This window comes from Aythya marila (assembly GCF_965140915.1).
Source record: "Aythya marila genome assembly, chromosome: Z".
NCBI lineage: Eukaryota > Metazoa > Chordata > Aves > Anseriformes > Anatidae > Aythya > Aythya marila.
In genome coordinates this window covers 21,207,488-21,222,135 of record NC_139080.1, presented here as the reverse complement: position 1 = coordinate 21,222,135, position 14,648 = coordinate 21,207,488, and positions in this window count along the sequence as shown.

The following is a 14,648-nucleotide window of genomic DNA, read 5'->3' as shown; positions in this document are numbered from 1 at the left end:
AGCTCAGAGAGGCACCAACATGTCAGATTCAGTGTGGCACTTTTGAAACTCCTACTGCCACAGATATGATCCAAGATTATTGCAAGACACATTGGAAGTATAAGCTCTCTCTCCTTTTTCAGGAGCCTGGTGTTCCAGTACAGAAACAAGAGCAAACTCCTCTCCCCAGAAATGTCTCGGTGTGTCTCCTGTCATTTGGGGACTTGTTTTCATAGCCATGCCTTTGTTTTGTGACCGCTGGTCTTTCTTTCTGACACTTTTTCTTACTCCATCCTTTCTTCCTGCTTCCTCTTGTTTACATCCTTCTGTCTGCACTTTAGGTTTCTCTTCTCCTATTGTCCCTCACTAGAAAGGGAAGTCTCACAGAGGGCAAGGCTCACTTCATCTCATTTCCTCTTCAAAGGTGAGAGGATGAGTGAGCCCTTGGCTGCACTGTCCTCCAGCAATGGCCTCTCCCCTACATCCCAAGAGCTGGGCGAATGACTCAGGTTTCCTCAGTGAAATAATAAGGGCAACACTGACATCATTCAGATGTTTCAAGGGTTAACCAGTATTTATACAGCCCCTGAAAGTGCTGTGTAATGTGAGCATGGCAATAAATTGTCCTCTTATCCAGGGATGCCAATGAGCACCCCTCTGGGTGAATGTTCCAGCAGAAGCAGGGACTGAAGGGCAAAAGGTACATCCCCAAGCACTCCTCATCCTGCGACATGAATTCCTTCCAAGGAAAGATAGGCTCCTTCTCCAGGAGCTGGGAACAACAAGATGGTCACAGCTTCTGCTAGTGAAACTACAGTGACCTTACAATGAACTTCAAGATCTTTTAACACGAGAATCCCTAGCCCAGGTCTCCTTTCAGCTGGAGGAATCTCACCCAGCCACCTCCCAGCCTTTTGGGATGTTCAGATGTGTTAGTTTGAGTGCATTTGTCCTGCTTTGCAATCGGTGAAACATCTTGTGCATCAGCATGTAGACGCAAACACACATCAAGGTAATCAGGTGGCCTAGACACTTGTGCTCAGCAGGAGATGTCAGTGCTGAGGAGATGCTTGAGCAGCACGGTTTTCTGCCATGCCTACTTTGTCTCACATCACTTAGGGAAGTCCTTGAATGTAGCCCATGTAAACAGAGGTGCAGATGCTTTCAGATTTCCTCCTGAGCTTGGTGGCAGACCGCAAGTGCACAGCAATGTTCAGGCCCCTCAAGGTCTGCATTTGAAGGCAGCTCCTTGTATGTGCCTATTTTCCATCTGTAGCACAAAATACCCTAGCTGTTGAGGAGCACAGCTAACAGCAATACTCATTGAAATTAATAAAACTTGGAAAGTAAAGCAGCAGGCTCCCGCCTAATAACCGAAGGCAAAGTGCTGTAAAAAGGGAGGCTTGGTTGTGATTAGCTACTCTGGGTCATTTGCTCCAAGAATTAGTGAGGCTGGGAGTATCACCGAGGTAATGATCTTCGCCTTCGGGGAAGAATGCAGTGCTCACAGCTTCCCCAGGGAGGAAATGGAGGTTGTGGTGGTGCCCCTTACGGTGGTGTAAAAAGGGAATTCAGCACTGCTGTCTGCACCGGGCCTGTGCCTGAGGCCTCCTGGTCACGCACCATGCGTCCTACAACGACACGTGGCTGGGCCTGGAGGATGTCACCCACCCACAGCTCAGAGGGACGACTCGAACGTCTTCCCCGTCTGGAGATCTGCAAGGTCAAATGCAACACCAAGTTCATTTTCCAGCCCCTGACGCGACGTAGGCCTTTCCTTTGAGCTGTGACAACAGTGGGTTCATTTGCTTTGTTGTGACACCAAGAGCACATTTTTGGTTATGAGTCAACCTACAGCAGTTTATCCACTTTTTGGCAGTGGGAAATTCATTGTGGATTAAAATGCTTAGTTTGACCCTAGAACAAGATGTTTCATTTCATTCTTTGGACTGGGGAGGAGAACTATGTCCTTTTCTCTCATTAAAGTTTGGAAAAAAGGCAGAGGGGGAGTTGGGAAAGCTTGGGGCGTGTGTCTTAACACGAAACAAACAGAGTTGCTTTAAGAATCATTTTGTTTCTCAATTTTAAAGCTGTTCCCTATTCAGTGTGAGAAGAAAATGACTCTTTCTATGATTCATTCTCACATGAAATTCATAGGGTTTAAAAATGTGCCTGATTTTGGAAAGGTTCCTATGTTGCTACCTAGTCTTATAGCTTGGGTAAGGTGTTCAGTAAAAAACCCCATAGCTCAGCAAAGATTTGACCATGGAAAGACGGAGAAACCCAGTGGTGTGGAGTGGTTTGGGACCTCAGAATAGAGCATGCTGTGGGATGGGGTTAGGACATGGAAAAAGCAGAAAAGAAAATGGGGAAGTCTGAAGAAACACAGGAAGTACAAGATGCACCGGCAGTGTGAATCAGTGAGGTTTTCCAGTAACCATGAAGTTATCAGAGGGCCTTAGTTTCAACAGCCACATGTAAATTCGGGACAAATTGGTCAAATGCCCAACAAATCTGGTGGCCTTCTATGATTGGGTTACAGCATTGGTGGATTGGGAAAGAGCAAATGACATCCTCTGCCTGGACTTGTGCATTTGACACTGTCCCACATGATGTCATTTTCTCTAAATGGCAGAGACATGGATTTGGTGGATGGTCCTCTCACAGGTAAAGGAATTGTCTGGATGGTGACACTCAGAGAGCTGCAGTCAACAGCTTAGTGCCCAGATGGAGATCAGTGATGAGCGGTGTTTCTCAGGGGTGAGTATTGGGACAGGCACTGCTTAAAGCTTTGTCAGCAACATGGGATTGAGCACACCCTCAGAAGTTTGCCCACGACACCAAGCTGTGTGGTGTGTTCGACACTCTGGAGGGCAGGGATGCCATCCAGAGGGACCTGGGCAGGCCCAAGAGGTGGGCCTGTGTGAACATCATGAGGTTCAACAAGGCCAAGTGCAAGGTCCTGCAGCTGGGCTGGGGGAATCCCAAGCATAAATACAGGCTGGGTGGAGAATGGATTGAGAGTACCACTGAAGAGAGGGACCTGGGAGTGTTGGTTGATGAGAAGCTTGAAATGAACTGGCAATGTATGCTTGCAGCCCAGAAAGCCAACCATATCCTGGGCTGCATCAAAAGAAGTGTGGCCAGTAAGGTGAGGGTGGTGATTCTCCCCCTCTACTCTGCTCTTGTAAGACCCCACCTGACTGCATACTGTGATCAGCTGTGGGACTCCCAATATAAGAATGACATGGACATATTACAGCAGGTCCAGAGGAGGGCCACAAAGATGATCAGAGGAGAAGTTGAGGGGATTGGGGTTGTTCAGGGAGACCTTATAGTGGCCTTCCAGTACCTAAAGGGGGCCTACAGAAAAGCTGGGGAGGGACTCTTTGTCAGGGAGTGGAGTGATAAGACAAGGGGAAATGGCTTTAAACTAAAAGAGGGGAGATTTAAATATAAGGAGGATATTCTTCACTCAGAGGGTAGTGAAGCACTGGCACAGGCTGCACGGAGAAGCTGTGGATGCCCCATCCCTGGAGGTGCTCAAGGCCAAGCCGGATGGGGCTTCGGGCACCTGGTCTGGTGGGAGGTGTCCCTGCCTATGGCAGGGGGTTGGAACTGGGTGGTCTTTAAGGCCTCTTCCAACCCAAGCCGTTCTCTGATTCTACGACTCCTCAAACTTTCAGGGAGAAGGTGAGTGGTGGGACTCAGGTCACAGATCTGGGATTGCATTGCTCATCTCCAAGCAGAGTGTCAATGGGAAGAATCCATGAACCCTTTCTGTCTTAAGCATCCTTACTTCTCCCCTTTTAAGGAGAGATCATTGATTAAATGTGTGTGTTTCCAGACATATGAAAAAATGTGATTAGGGGGGAAAAATCTAAACTCGTTACAGCAGATGATTAACAATAACAAACACACTGCTGGATTCCTTTTAATGGCATACATACAAGCAGAGAGTAAGTACAGGATGTACCCCTGCTCACACTCCTGGAGAAGAGCCAAGAGCAGCACCAATGACTTGTGGTCACAGATTTAGTCGAAACAACCACAGTGCCTGAGACAGGCGTGATGCTGGCTGGCTGATGGGAAAGGTACACCATGGATGTCTATGCCATAAATGACTCTGTAAAGAGTTACATCACTCTGACTCTGTAAAGAATTACATCACTGGGTTGTTACAAATGTGAGCACTAGGACAAAATTTCAGCAGTAGTCTGAACAACTGCATGCATCCAGGGAAAGATCCTATCTTCCAGTCCCTCAGAAGCTGCTTTAGCAACATAACACAGCTGGCAAAGGCCACATAGTGGCTAAACAAGGAGTATCCTCTGAGTCCAGGGTCAGGAGCTGGCCTGCTGTAGTCCTTGAAGCAAAACACAAGACACAAACCAAAAACAGAGTTGGAGCTACTAACAAACAGCAACAGTGATGCCAAACAGCACTGGTATTCAGAGTTGTCCAAGTCTGGGCAACTGCATTTCAGGCTGGGGGACACTCCTTCACTGCTGGCACAAACCAGAGGGAGTACAGCAGGTAGGTGCCTGAAACATATCTGCTCCTGTCCCAGGGCCTGCAGTAATATGAGCTATTTGAGCTATTTCTCCAAAACTTACCCCTAAATTCTGTTCTAGCTTCCTGACAAAAGTCAAGGCTAGTTTCCTAAAATCCTATTTGCATCACACTCGATCACAGATTCTGTGCACATCATCATGTTCTTAACATGATAATACAGCCTTATGTGAGGACTAGAACATCTGTAGAATATTTGATGTTGCAGAAGAAGTATAAATTTTGGGTAGTAAGAAATGTTTCTTTATCCTAGATTTTGACAATCTTTCAGCAGAGCAAAAAAGAAAATAGCTTTCAAACCAAAGGCTAAAGTATGTTATGTGTGGCCACATGACATGGCATGTGCCAAGCACAGGTTCTTAAATAAATAATAAAAAAACCTCCATGTTAGTAAATCACCTTTATTTCAAAGCAGTAAGGAGAAAACTACATCATCCCTGTGTCATTGCATACACAGAGTCCCTGTCTGAGATCAATGAATAGGCATGTGCAGCCACCCTTCTTGCAATTGCCTGCAGGTTATGAATGTGGAAGTTGGTGGAAAATCTCAGATTGAGCCTGAATACTCACTCGCATCTGGACTTTAATATAACAGCCTAAAGGGAATGTTGCTCTAAATTTTAAATCATGCTGAACCTGATGAAGGTCTTGACATGATCTACAGGAAAAGGTCAGGAAAGCTGTAAATGTTTATTTCAATGAGATTAAACAAGAGTTTTTGAGGCTTCTTTTACACTCCCACCTATGCATCTACTTACAGCCTCTGTAGAACACTCCTAGTGCTCTTCTGTCCCAGGAAATCTTTAGCATACACGCACTGAAAGGCAATGGACATGGCACATAGCCCTGTAAGGGACTGGCACAGTGGACTTGGTGGGCAGCTGCGTCACAATTGCTAACTTGGTCAGCTCATCAGGAGGAAAACCAGCCAGGCAAGAAAGAGGAGAAGGTGGGGCTGATTCAGGAACATTACCTCCTCTAGTATGAAGGCTAAGGGGTAGCCTTGCTGATGGCCACCCATAACGAAAGGTATCCTGACTGTTGAGAGACTGTGAAGAATAGTATGGACAGCACAGCTGCAAGTAGATCAGGTACAAGACAGTCCACAGGGAACAAGCAGCTGGAAAGTCACTACACCAGCACCTATCATCTGGGGAAGAAAACAATTATCAAAGAAGAAAATGAGACTAGACAAGACACGCCAAATCATTATACTATGCTCACAGAAAAGAGATGTCAGTACGTGCTGAGGGTGCCAGAAACTTCAACGGCAATGGACTAAAGGGGAACATTTTATCAACTGTTTGGGCTAGTCGGCTGCACACATTGTGAAACACAGATGTGCCTGCCCTGCAGCATGCTCAGGAAAAAATCAGTAGGCAATCCTGATCTTCAGCTGTGTCTACTCAGGGGTATCAGCAACATCACCAAGCTGTGTTTGAACTCCGCTTAAATGGCTGATGATTTCAATGGCCAGACTGCCAGAGTGTGAACCCAGCGCCATGCACTGTGTAGGAATTTAGAAACATTGAATCCAAAGTCAGCTGAAGTGTGCGTATTCATTCATTCTTGAACTGGCCGCTAAAACTATCTGGCACAGGGAGAAGAGCAAACATAATGGCAGGGGTTTAATGGTAAGGACCAATATTATGAATAAATCCATGCATGTACCAAAAAATGAGACCAAAAAAACAAACAAACAAACAAACAAACAAAAAAAACCTTTATGTTTAAACTGCATGAGGATTGTATGCAACCTTGACTTACAGAAGTGGAGTTTAACCCTGGTCTGTCTGACACAACCGTTTTATAACTGCATGGAGTTACTTGACACTGGCACTGGTTCTTGTTCTTCTGCCTTAGGATATCACGTACAGCGCTATCCCATATGATTCACTATATGAACTTACTTGCCACATGAAGCACTGAACTAACTAACTTGCACTTGCTTTGGTAATTTACCAGCTTTGGATTTTTCCCCTGCTTACCATGCACAAAGTCTGATCTGCTGCTTTTTGCGTGTGCACTACAGATTATTTCACAAATGAAATCACGTTTAGGATCATTCATAGGAAAAGCACTATCCAAGGACAAAGCACAAGAGTTCAAATGAATTTTGGAGCTGTTACGTAACCTACAGCCACAAACTACCTTTCCAGCACCGTTTATTTTTGTCTGAGCCCAACTATTTACAGTGGCTTCAGTGCTATTTAAAAGACCATAGCAAACATACTTCAGCAGCATGTGCTTTCTGGTGTTTGGACCCATGACAGGTGAATTCTTGATTTAGTTTTCTCTATATCCTTTTCCTCTTGTTTCCATCCATGCTCTAATGCATGGAATTCCTGGTCTAGAAAGCAAAGTAAGCAACCTGCAATGCAGCAACAGGAAAAAATCAGCGAGTGTTCGTGCCACAAATATCAGGCTGTGGATCAAGTCCAGGCAAGAACGGCTGTGTATATATCATTTGTTAAAGCCGTGCTACTTCTCAGGAGTATGTGCTGATTTCCAGTTAAGGAAGTTGCACTGCTGTTCCTTTATGCCTGCATGAACAAATGAAGTTTATAGGTAATATTTGGAAAACAGTTACTCAAATTGGCTCACTACATTTCCATAATGACTATTGCATATATGTATGTAATAAATTATTTTTTAAGACATCGAATATTTTGTTCCATCTGGTCTCTTTCTATACAATGGTTCTATTTGTACTGGCTACTGGAAATAAATGAAGGCAATATTCTCCCAGGTAAGAAACAAGCCTCACACAATGCCCACTGTGATCACTGTGAATTAATAGGTTGCTCCCGCTGCTACAACAGGTCCACAAAGCCGAGGTGCTGACATCCATCATCCAGAGCACCTCCAGTGAAAGAAGGCTTGGAAGAGAGTGGAAGTCTCATCATAATGCCTATGCTTTATGTGAGTTCAAATGATTTTTAAACAAATATAGGAGGTTTTAGTATAAGGATGCTGGACAAGACTAAAATCAGTTGACTTGAAAGAATGAATAGTTTCACATTTCAAGCATTTCATGTCAAATGTTTGCCAGGATTTTTATCTGAGTCCAACTATTTACAGTGGCTCTAATGCTATGTAAAATACTGTAGCAAGCCATCCCCAGAGGATTATATTACTATTTGGCTTTATGCTTCTTTCACTACTTCCAATAAATCATGAACTTCTTCAGATGTGTCAGAGGGCATTCCATTTCCTCAACTGCAAATGACAAATGATGAATAATACACATTGCTGGCTTCCCCCCTCCTGCCCACAAATTCCTATTTAGCTCTCCAGTGACTCCAACTGTTGCAATTAGTCTGTTTTTGCAGATGTTCTGCACAATGACAGTGAGATTTCAGACTTCATGTGTGAAGTTCATTCTCTTTCAGCACTATACATATGTGTGCATTGTATTCAGCTCATTTACTTCAAGCGTGTCTTTGGTTGTTCTTCCTTCCACTTCAATGTACGGGAGCCTGGAAATAATTATTCACTCTTCTGTTGAACTTATGCACCAAAGTAATTGTCCAAGGAAGCATGTAGCAAGCCCACTTTGTGTAGTCTGTGCTGAAGAGCATGACTTCACTCTAGAGTCAAAGTGAGAAATCATTCATTCTCTTGCACAGAACAGTGACTAAGACACAAAGATGAGTTGTGAAGCCAGTTAGACTGCCTCAGTCCTAATACAAGTTTCAGCAGCTGGGCCTGGCATTAGTCTTCCTGGGCACTGCTTACAACATTTGTGAATTAGTGCAACAAAGCATGCCTGCATATCCTTCCAACCACGCAGCCCTGGGTGCCTCGGGAGCTGGCTTTGTTGGCTTTCCACTGTAGGAGAAATCTCTCTGGCAAAATCAACATCCTTTCCCAGCAAGGCCCTTGGCTGTTGTTTCATGTACAGAGTGTACATAACACCTGTGAGTGAGAGAAATGCCTCTGTCCCATCCTTGACAGTCTTATGAGCTGAATATCACATGGATGGTTCTGTGTTTTAAACTAGGAACTTGTAGAATAATGCCTAAGAAGTGAACATACTTCATCAAACAGGTCATAAAATAGCCCATGAGCACTGTCCAACCTGGCATTACCTGGTTCACCAGGGATCACTAAAGCCCACCTCTTCTTGCAGCAGTGTCCTTGCAGTGCTGTCTGGGGAGGAGTAGAAGCACCTGTGAGTAAAACTGTTGGGAACAATCCCTTCTGTGCATGGTCTTCTTTAACCTGAGAACTTCTGAGTAGGGAATGACAATGCATATCTCAGGACAAGCATCTCTAAAACACTTTTGACCAGCAGACAGGGTTTCTCCACTCACAGAATCCCAGAAGGGCTGAGGCTGGCAGGGACCTCTGAGTCCATCTGGCCCAACCTCTGCCCAAGCAGGGACACCCAGAGCAAGCTGCCCAGGACCATGCCCAGGTGGCATTTGAAGATCTCTAAGGAAGAGACTCCACAGCCTGTCTGGGCATCTTGTGCCAGGGTTCTGTCACCTGCATAGTCACTGCACTCATATAATTGTTTTTTGTTTATGATGTTATATTTAGTATTGAATCTAACCCAGATCTTTCAGCTTTACCTGTAACAAATCTGCTAAGAGATCCTGCAATGAAGGAAAAATATGCTTTCCATCAGATCTCTTTAGGAGGCATGCAAAGTGTTTTTTCTCAAACATTGCAAACTCCCTGCCACCTGGAAGGCACTCAAGCACTCAAGCTTGAGAAATCACCAAAGTTTGGTCACTGCCCTGGCAAACTGCCTTCCACTGCATCCTGTAGATTAAAGTGGGTCACTCCGGAAAAGAAAAGAAAAAAAAAAAAAAAAAAAAAAAAAAAAGGAAAAAAACACCTGATTACTTTTTGGTAATTAAAAAGTTGCTGCCAAGCAAGCCATAGCATTTTATTACCATAATTTTCAGAAGAGGCTATCGATAGCTGTTAATTCCCACAGCTGGTTGTGGTATAAGCCAAGAGGAGCATGCAACTTGCCATTGTTCAGGAGAAGACATTAAACTTGGTATTTCTGGAACAGTAGAGAGAATAGGAAAGACTTGTCAAGATCAGCTGTAGAAATTTTACCTCGACTAGGTAAGCCATGTTTGAGGCAATTGATTTTAATGTGATCACAACAGCAGCTATTTAGAAGACCAGTTAGTCACTCAGCATGGATTCATCTAAGGCATCATTTAGTTTTGCTGAGCCCAAACTGTATTTAAACTGAATTTGCAATTTGTGTTTTAATCATGGACCTCTGAAGGGCATAGTTTGAGAATGCAGTTCCAGCACAGGTGCTTTCTAAGACTATTACTGAAGTCTTGCTGTAAACTTGATGGGATGGCAAGGTTTTGTAACTAGATCCATCATTAGAGCTGTTTTTACAGAGTAGGTAAGATCAAAATAAAAGCTCATTGACCCTCTTGCATTTAAGGGTTCCATTAGCTTTATTACAGAAATCCCTGAGTGCAGCTTACTTCCCATTACATATTTAAGTCCATGTTGTCTCCGACACTCTTTAATTCTCTCAAGATCTGAAAGCACTTTTTCTTTATGCTTATTAATTTTACATGGTACATTGAGACAAGTTAATAATGAGATCCAACTCTTCCATAGTCCCACTGTTGGGGAACCAAAATGCACAGAAAAACCTAGTGCTAGCAGCAATGCTATTCTGATAATGCTGCTTTTATCCAACTGTGTCAGAAAGCTAAACAGCCTACTGCTCCTGATGCCTCTTTTTTTTTTTTTTCTGCTCTGTGGATGCTAGTAAGCAATCCCATTAGCATTACCAATTTAAAACTTTATGTTTACATAATATTTTGATAAATTTTATAAGTTGTCACATAGATTATATTATTGTTACATAAAATTACTATTATTTGCAATTAATACAATTATTACATAAAATATGCTATTGCAATTTGTATCTAAAGTTCCTACGCTACCACACTGATCCTATCTGAGCAGTGGAGACATAGACTGATTAGCCAAAATATTCTGCAAAGCTGCAGCCTGTCTCCTTTCTTGGAAAGGTACCAGGCCAGGAAAGGAAAGGAAAGGAGCTGCCAGAGAAATGCCATATAGTTTCAAATGGATGGATTCTTTCTATGTTTGTTCTCATGCCTACGCTTGAGGTGTTGTAAATGCCAGGAGAGGCATGGCCCCCCACTGGGGTCTTCAGATACTAGCATCATGTGAACACTTACATTTGTCCCACAACTTCAATTCAGAAATTATTAATTATAACAGGAACCCACAAAACAGCTTGCAATGAGTGATTTATTCAGGCAACACAGCCATTATTGTATTTACAAGTTGGACAATATAAACAGTAGGTTTCTATTCACTATTTGCAGTTCTGGAGTTCACTGCAGTAAATTCCCACCATTCACCAGCATACAGCCTTGTTTACAGACCGAATTTGTTGATCAGGTTTTCCTATTCATTGTCACCCAAGCAGCAGGTTGTGGGTCTCCCTGAGAGTAAGTTTTACTAAAGAATAAGATCTTAACTTGAGAAAGCCACCTCTCTCTGTGACTGATTCAGAGAAAAGGCAGGATGGAAGGAAAACTGAGACTTGGGAAGAAGAACTGGATAAATATGTTCATGGAGCTTCAGTATAATATATATATAGTAATATGTATAATATAATTATGTATAATAAGTAGCTTTCAGCAAACTGGTGCCTCTATAACAGCAGGTTAGTAGGTTATGTGGAAGACTATGTTCTCTCACCCAACATTTGCACCAAGAAACTCTTCAAGCACACAGAGGTGAATTTGTAGCTGGAAATCATAGAATAGTCTGAGTTGGAAAAGATCTTCAGGATCATCGAGTCCAGCCACGATCCTGACCTACTGAGTCCCATCACTAAACCATGTCCCTTAATGCCAACACATCTCTTGAATGCCTCCAGGGTGGGGGACTCGCAGCTTCCCTGGGCAGCCTGTTCCAGTGCTTGACCACCCCTTCCATGACGAAATTCTTCCTGAAGTCCAATCTAAATCTCCACGTTTGCAACGTGAGGCTGCCTCCTCATGCCCTGTAGCTTGTCACCTGAGAAGAGACTGAAGTGTCACAACTGAGCCCCCGCCTGGCCTGCTGAAGGGACTGAGCTGCCTTGGTTGCAAGCTGAGGGCTGTTGGCTCATACCAGCCTGCAGCTCCCATATCACCTCCTCCCTCACCATCCCCCTGCTATTGTCAGCCGTGGCAAAGGGCAGGAGCAGGCAGGGGTTTTGCAGGAAGAATTTGCTCAAGATATAACAGAAATTGCTCAATACTGTGCCTCCAGTAGCAGGGGACAGCAGTCACCTGTGGCCATCAGATTGCGTGCTTTCTGCTGCCCCCTTTTGTAAGAACCAGCAGTCCCCACAGCTCAAAAGATCCCGAGATCATTCCTTGTCACCATCAAAGACTGTGCAAATCACCTTCTTTTCTCATTCACTGGGATTTTCCATCATCTTTCTGTCAGCACGCAGTTCAGCCTTTCACCCCAAGAAACCCAGCCCACGTTCACAGGGCTGTGGACACGCTGCCCTTGAGTCCAGCCTTGCAACAGCCTCCTCCTTGCCTCCAAGCCTCCTCAGACATGCCGCACAGTTTTTCACACTACAGTCAGCATAGTTTTCTCCCCACATAGCTTATTGAGGGCAGGAGACTTTTCTCAGGCCAAGGCTGGCTCCTGGCATGCACCGTGAGGCCCAGCAGCCTGAGGACATTTTGTTCTGTGGTGGACAACAAGGGAACACAACAACAAACACACTAAAAACTGCACACCAGTCACTCTCTTTGGCATTGCTGTCTCTCTTCTGAGTAAAATCAGTATGTAAAAGGGTGGGGGAGGTGTGTTTCCCAGATGCTTGACTTACCTGGTGGTAGTTGGCAGCTGTGGTCACGGCTGGGTGGTGGGACGTGGCCGCTGGTGCTGCTGCCCCCTGACCGCATGCACTGCCTGTCCCTGTCCCATTTACTGCTCAGAAGAGGCCGTGTTTGAAAAAAGGACAAGGAAGGATGATTTCCAACAGAATAGCAGCCTTCCTGTGTTGAACATCCCTGTTCCCTGCTCTCCAGAATGAGAACGTTTCCTCAGTACCATGGCTGACATGGAAATGTCGTCACTGAATTCAGCTCACAGGCCCTCCTGTCTACTGTTATCTATAGTAAAGCCAGAAGCCTATTAAAATCCGTAACGAAAAAAATAAGAATAGAGTCACTGAAAGAAAGGCAGGTTTCCCCTGGGAAGAATTTAACAAAAGCAGGAGTTTGGTGATTTCAGTCACTATTCAAAACACTTGAACAGTTGATCCATATTAGGATTTATTTCAGGAAATAAAAAATAGGGAACAAACAGGAATGCCTTTATGTTCTATATCATGCACACACACGTAAAACAACATGTTTTGAAAAGGACTGTAGTTCCCATACTACAATTGGAAAAGCTTTTATATATCAAACACATTATTTTGCTACATCCTGGTACCACCTGAAGTGTTAAGATATAATCCAGGGCCACTTAGATGACAGTGAAGATTCGAATGGTTTGCAGAACAGAAACTACAAGATTCACTTTGGGCAGAAGCCAGTATATATCCTTTTCCAAAACAACAGATATCTTTTAAAACCTCTATGGGATTTATTATGGTGGTGCCTATTAGCATCAACGTATTCAGGGATGTGTCAGTGTTTCCATTATAAATCCTTATTTTAAAGTGTTTTATAACTCAGCTGTAAACATATGGCACTTGGCAGAGACAGACTCAATTCATCTGTTTCCATACCAGGACTTTGAAAAGTGTTCATGCAGACATACATACAAGAATTTGTGGGATCTTAGTCTTTAATGTACTGCTGTAGCCCAAAATGATCTAAATCAAAAGAATAATTTTTAGCCTGTGACATAGCTCTTTACTTTCACTGCTCTCCTGTTGTAGCCAGTTATAATTATTTTTTTTTCTTCAAACCTTAAAAGCAACTGTTCTTACACTGTACCCACTTCTCTGGAGGGTTATAATGTTACTGCAACAGGAATTTCTACCAAGGAGGAAGCCTCCCTCATCCTCCCCACACACATTTCTGCAGCAGGCCTGTAATGAGCTGTTTGGTAAACAAGCAGTGGTCTAAAACCCTCCTTTAGAAGGCGCTTACAAAGGCTACCTTTAAATAGGAGAATTTTTTTAAACACTGGGCTGCAAAGAGCTTTGATACATTTGCAAAACAACAGTGAGTAAAACGGAGCTGCCAAGAAGCAATTTGTTTAAGCTTTATTTTTCACTCTTATTCCACTTTTTATTTTAAGCTGAAAAAAAAAAATTAAATTAAAAAGGAGGAGGGTAGAAAAAAAAAAAAAAAAAAAAAAAGAAAGAGAGAAGAAAGAAAACAAAGGAAATTAAATGAAAAGCTTCTCTGAGCAGCACTCCCAGGGTCTCTCCAGGCAGAGCAGGACACACCAGTGGTGCTGTGCAGCACGGGCTGCATATGGGGAGTCTCTTGCTCCCCCAGAAGCACTGGGCAAGTGTCCCCAAACATCACACACTTTGGACAGATGAGCCAGCTCCTGCCACTTGCTGTGCTCTCCACTCTGCTTCCAGGTCCTGTTTTTAGCAAAGGACTTGGAAGATGTGGGAAGCACCCTTGACCTCAAAGGGACACACAGGGATTCAGGCATGTGTGCTCCTGTATCTTTCAAATCCAGAGCCTAAACCAGTAAGACTGTTCCATTCTTACATTTGGTCTTCATGTTAGGTATCCCTGAGCTCATGGGAGCTGCTACTAGCCTGGAATGCAGCACCAGTCTTCATGGGGAAAAAAAAAAAAAAAAAAAAAAAAAAAAAAAAGAAAAAAAAAAAAGCTTTATGTATTTAGACTTTTGGAATTACAGCTTCCAGAGACCAGTACCTTGCATTTGCTTTCTGAAGTGCTGAGAGGGTTCTGCATTTGCTCCACTGATCATGCAATAAATGCAGCATGCCGAAGACCACCACCGCTTGGAAAACCCAGAAACCAAGGACCCAGTGAACAAGCCAAGGAGTATGTTTTATGATTGAATTCCCAAACTCTGTTGTTTCTGAATTTAACCACAAGTTCACAGCACAGCAGTTAAAT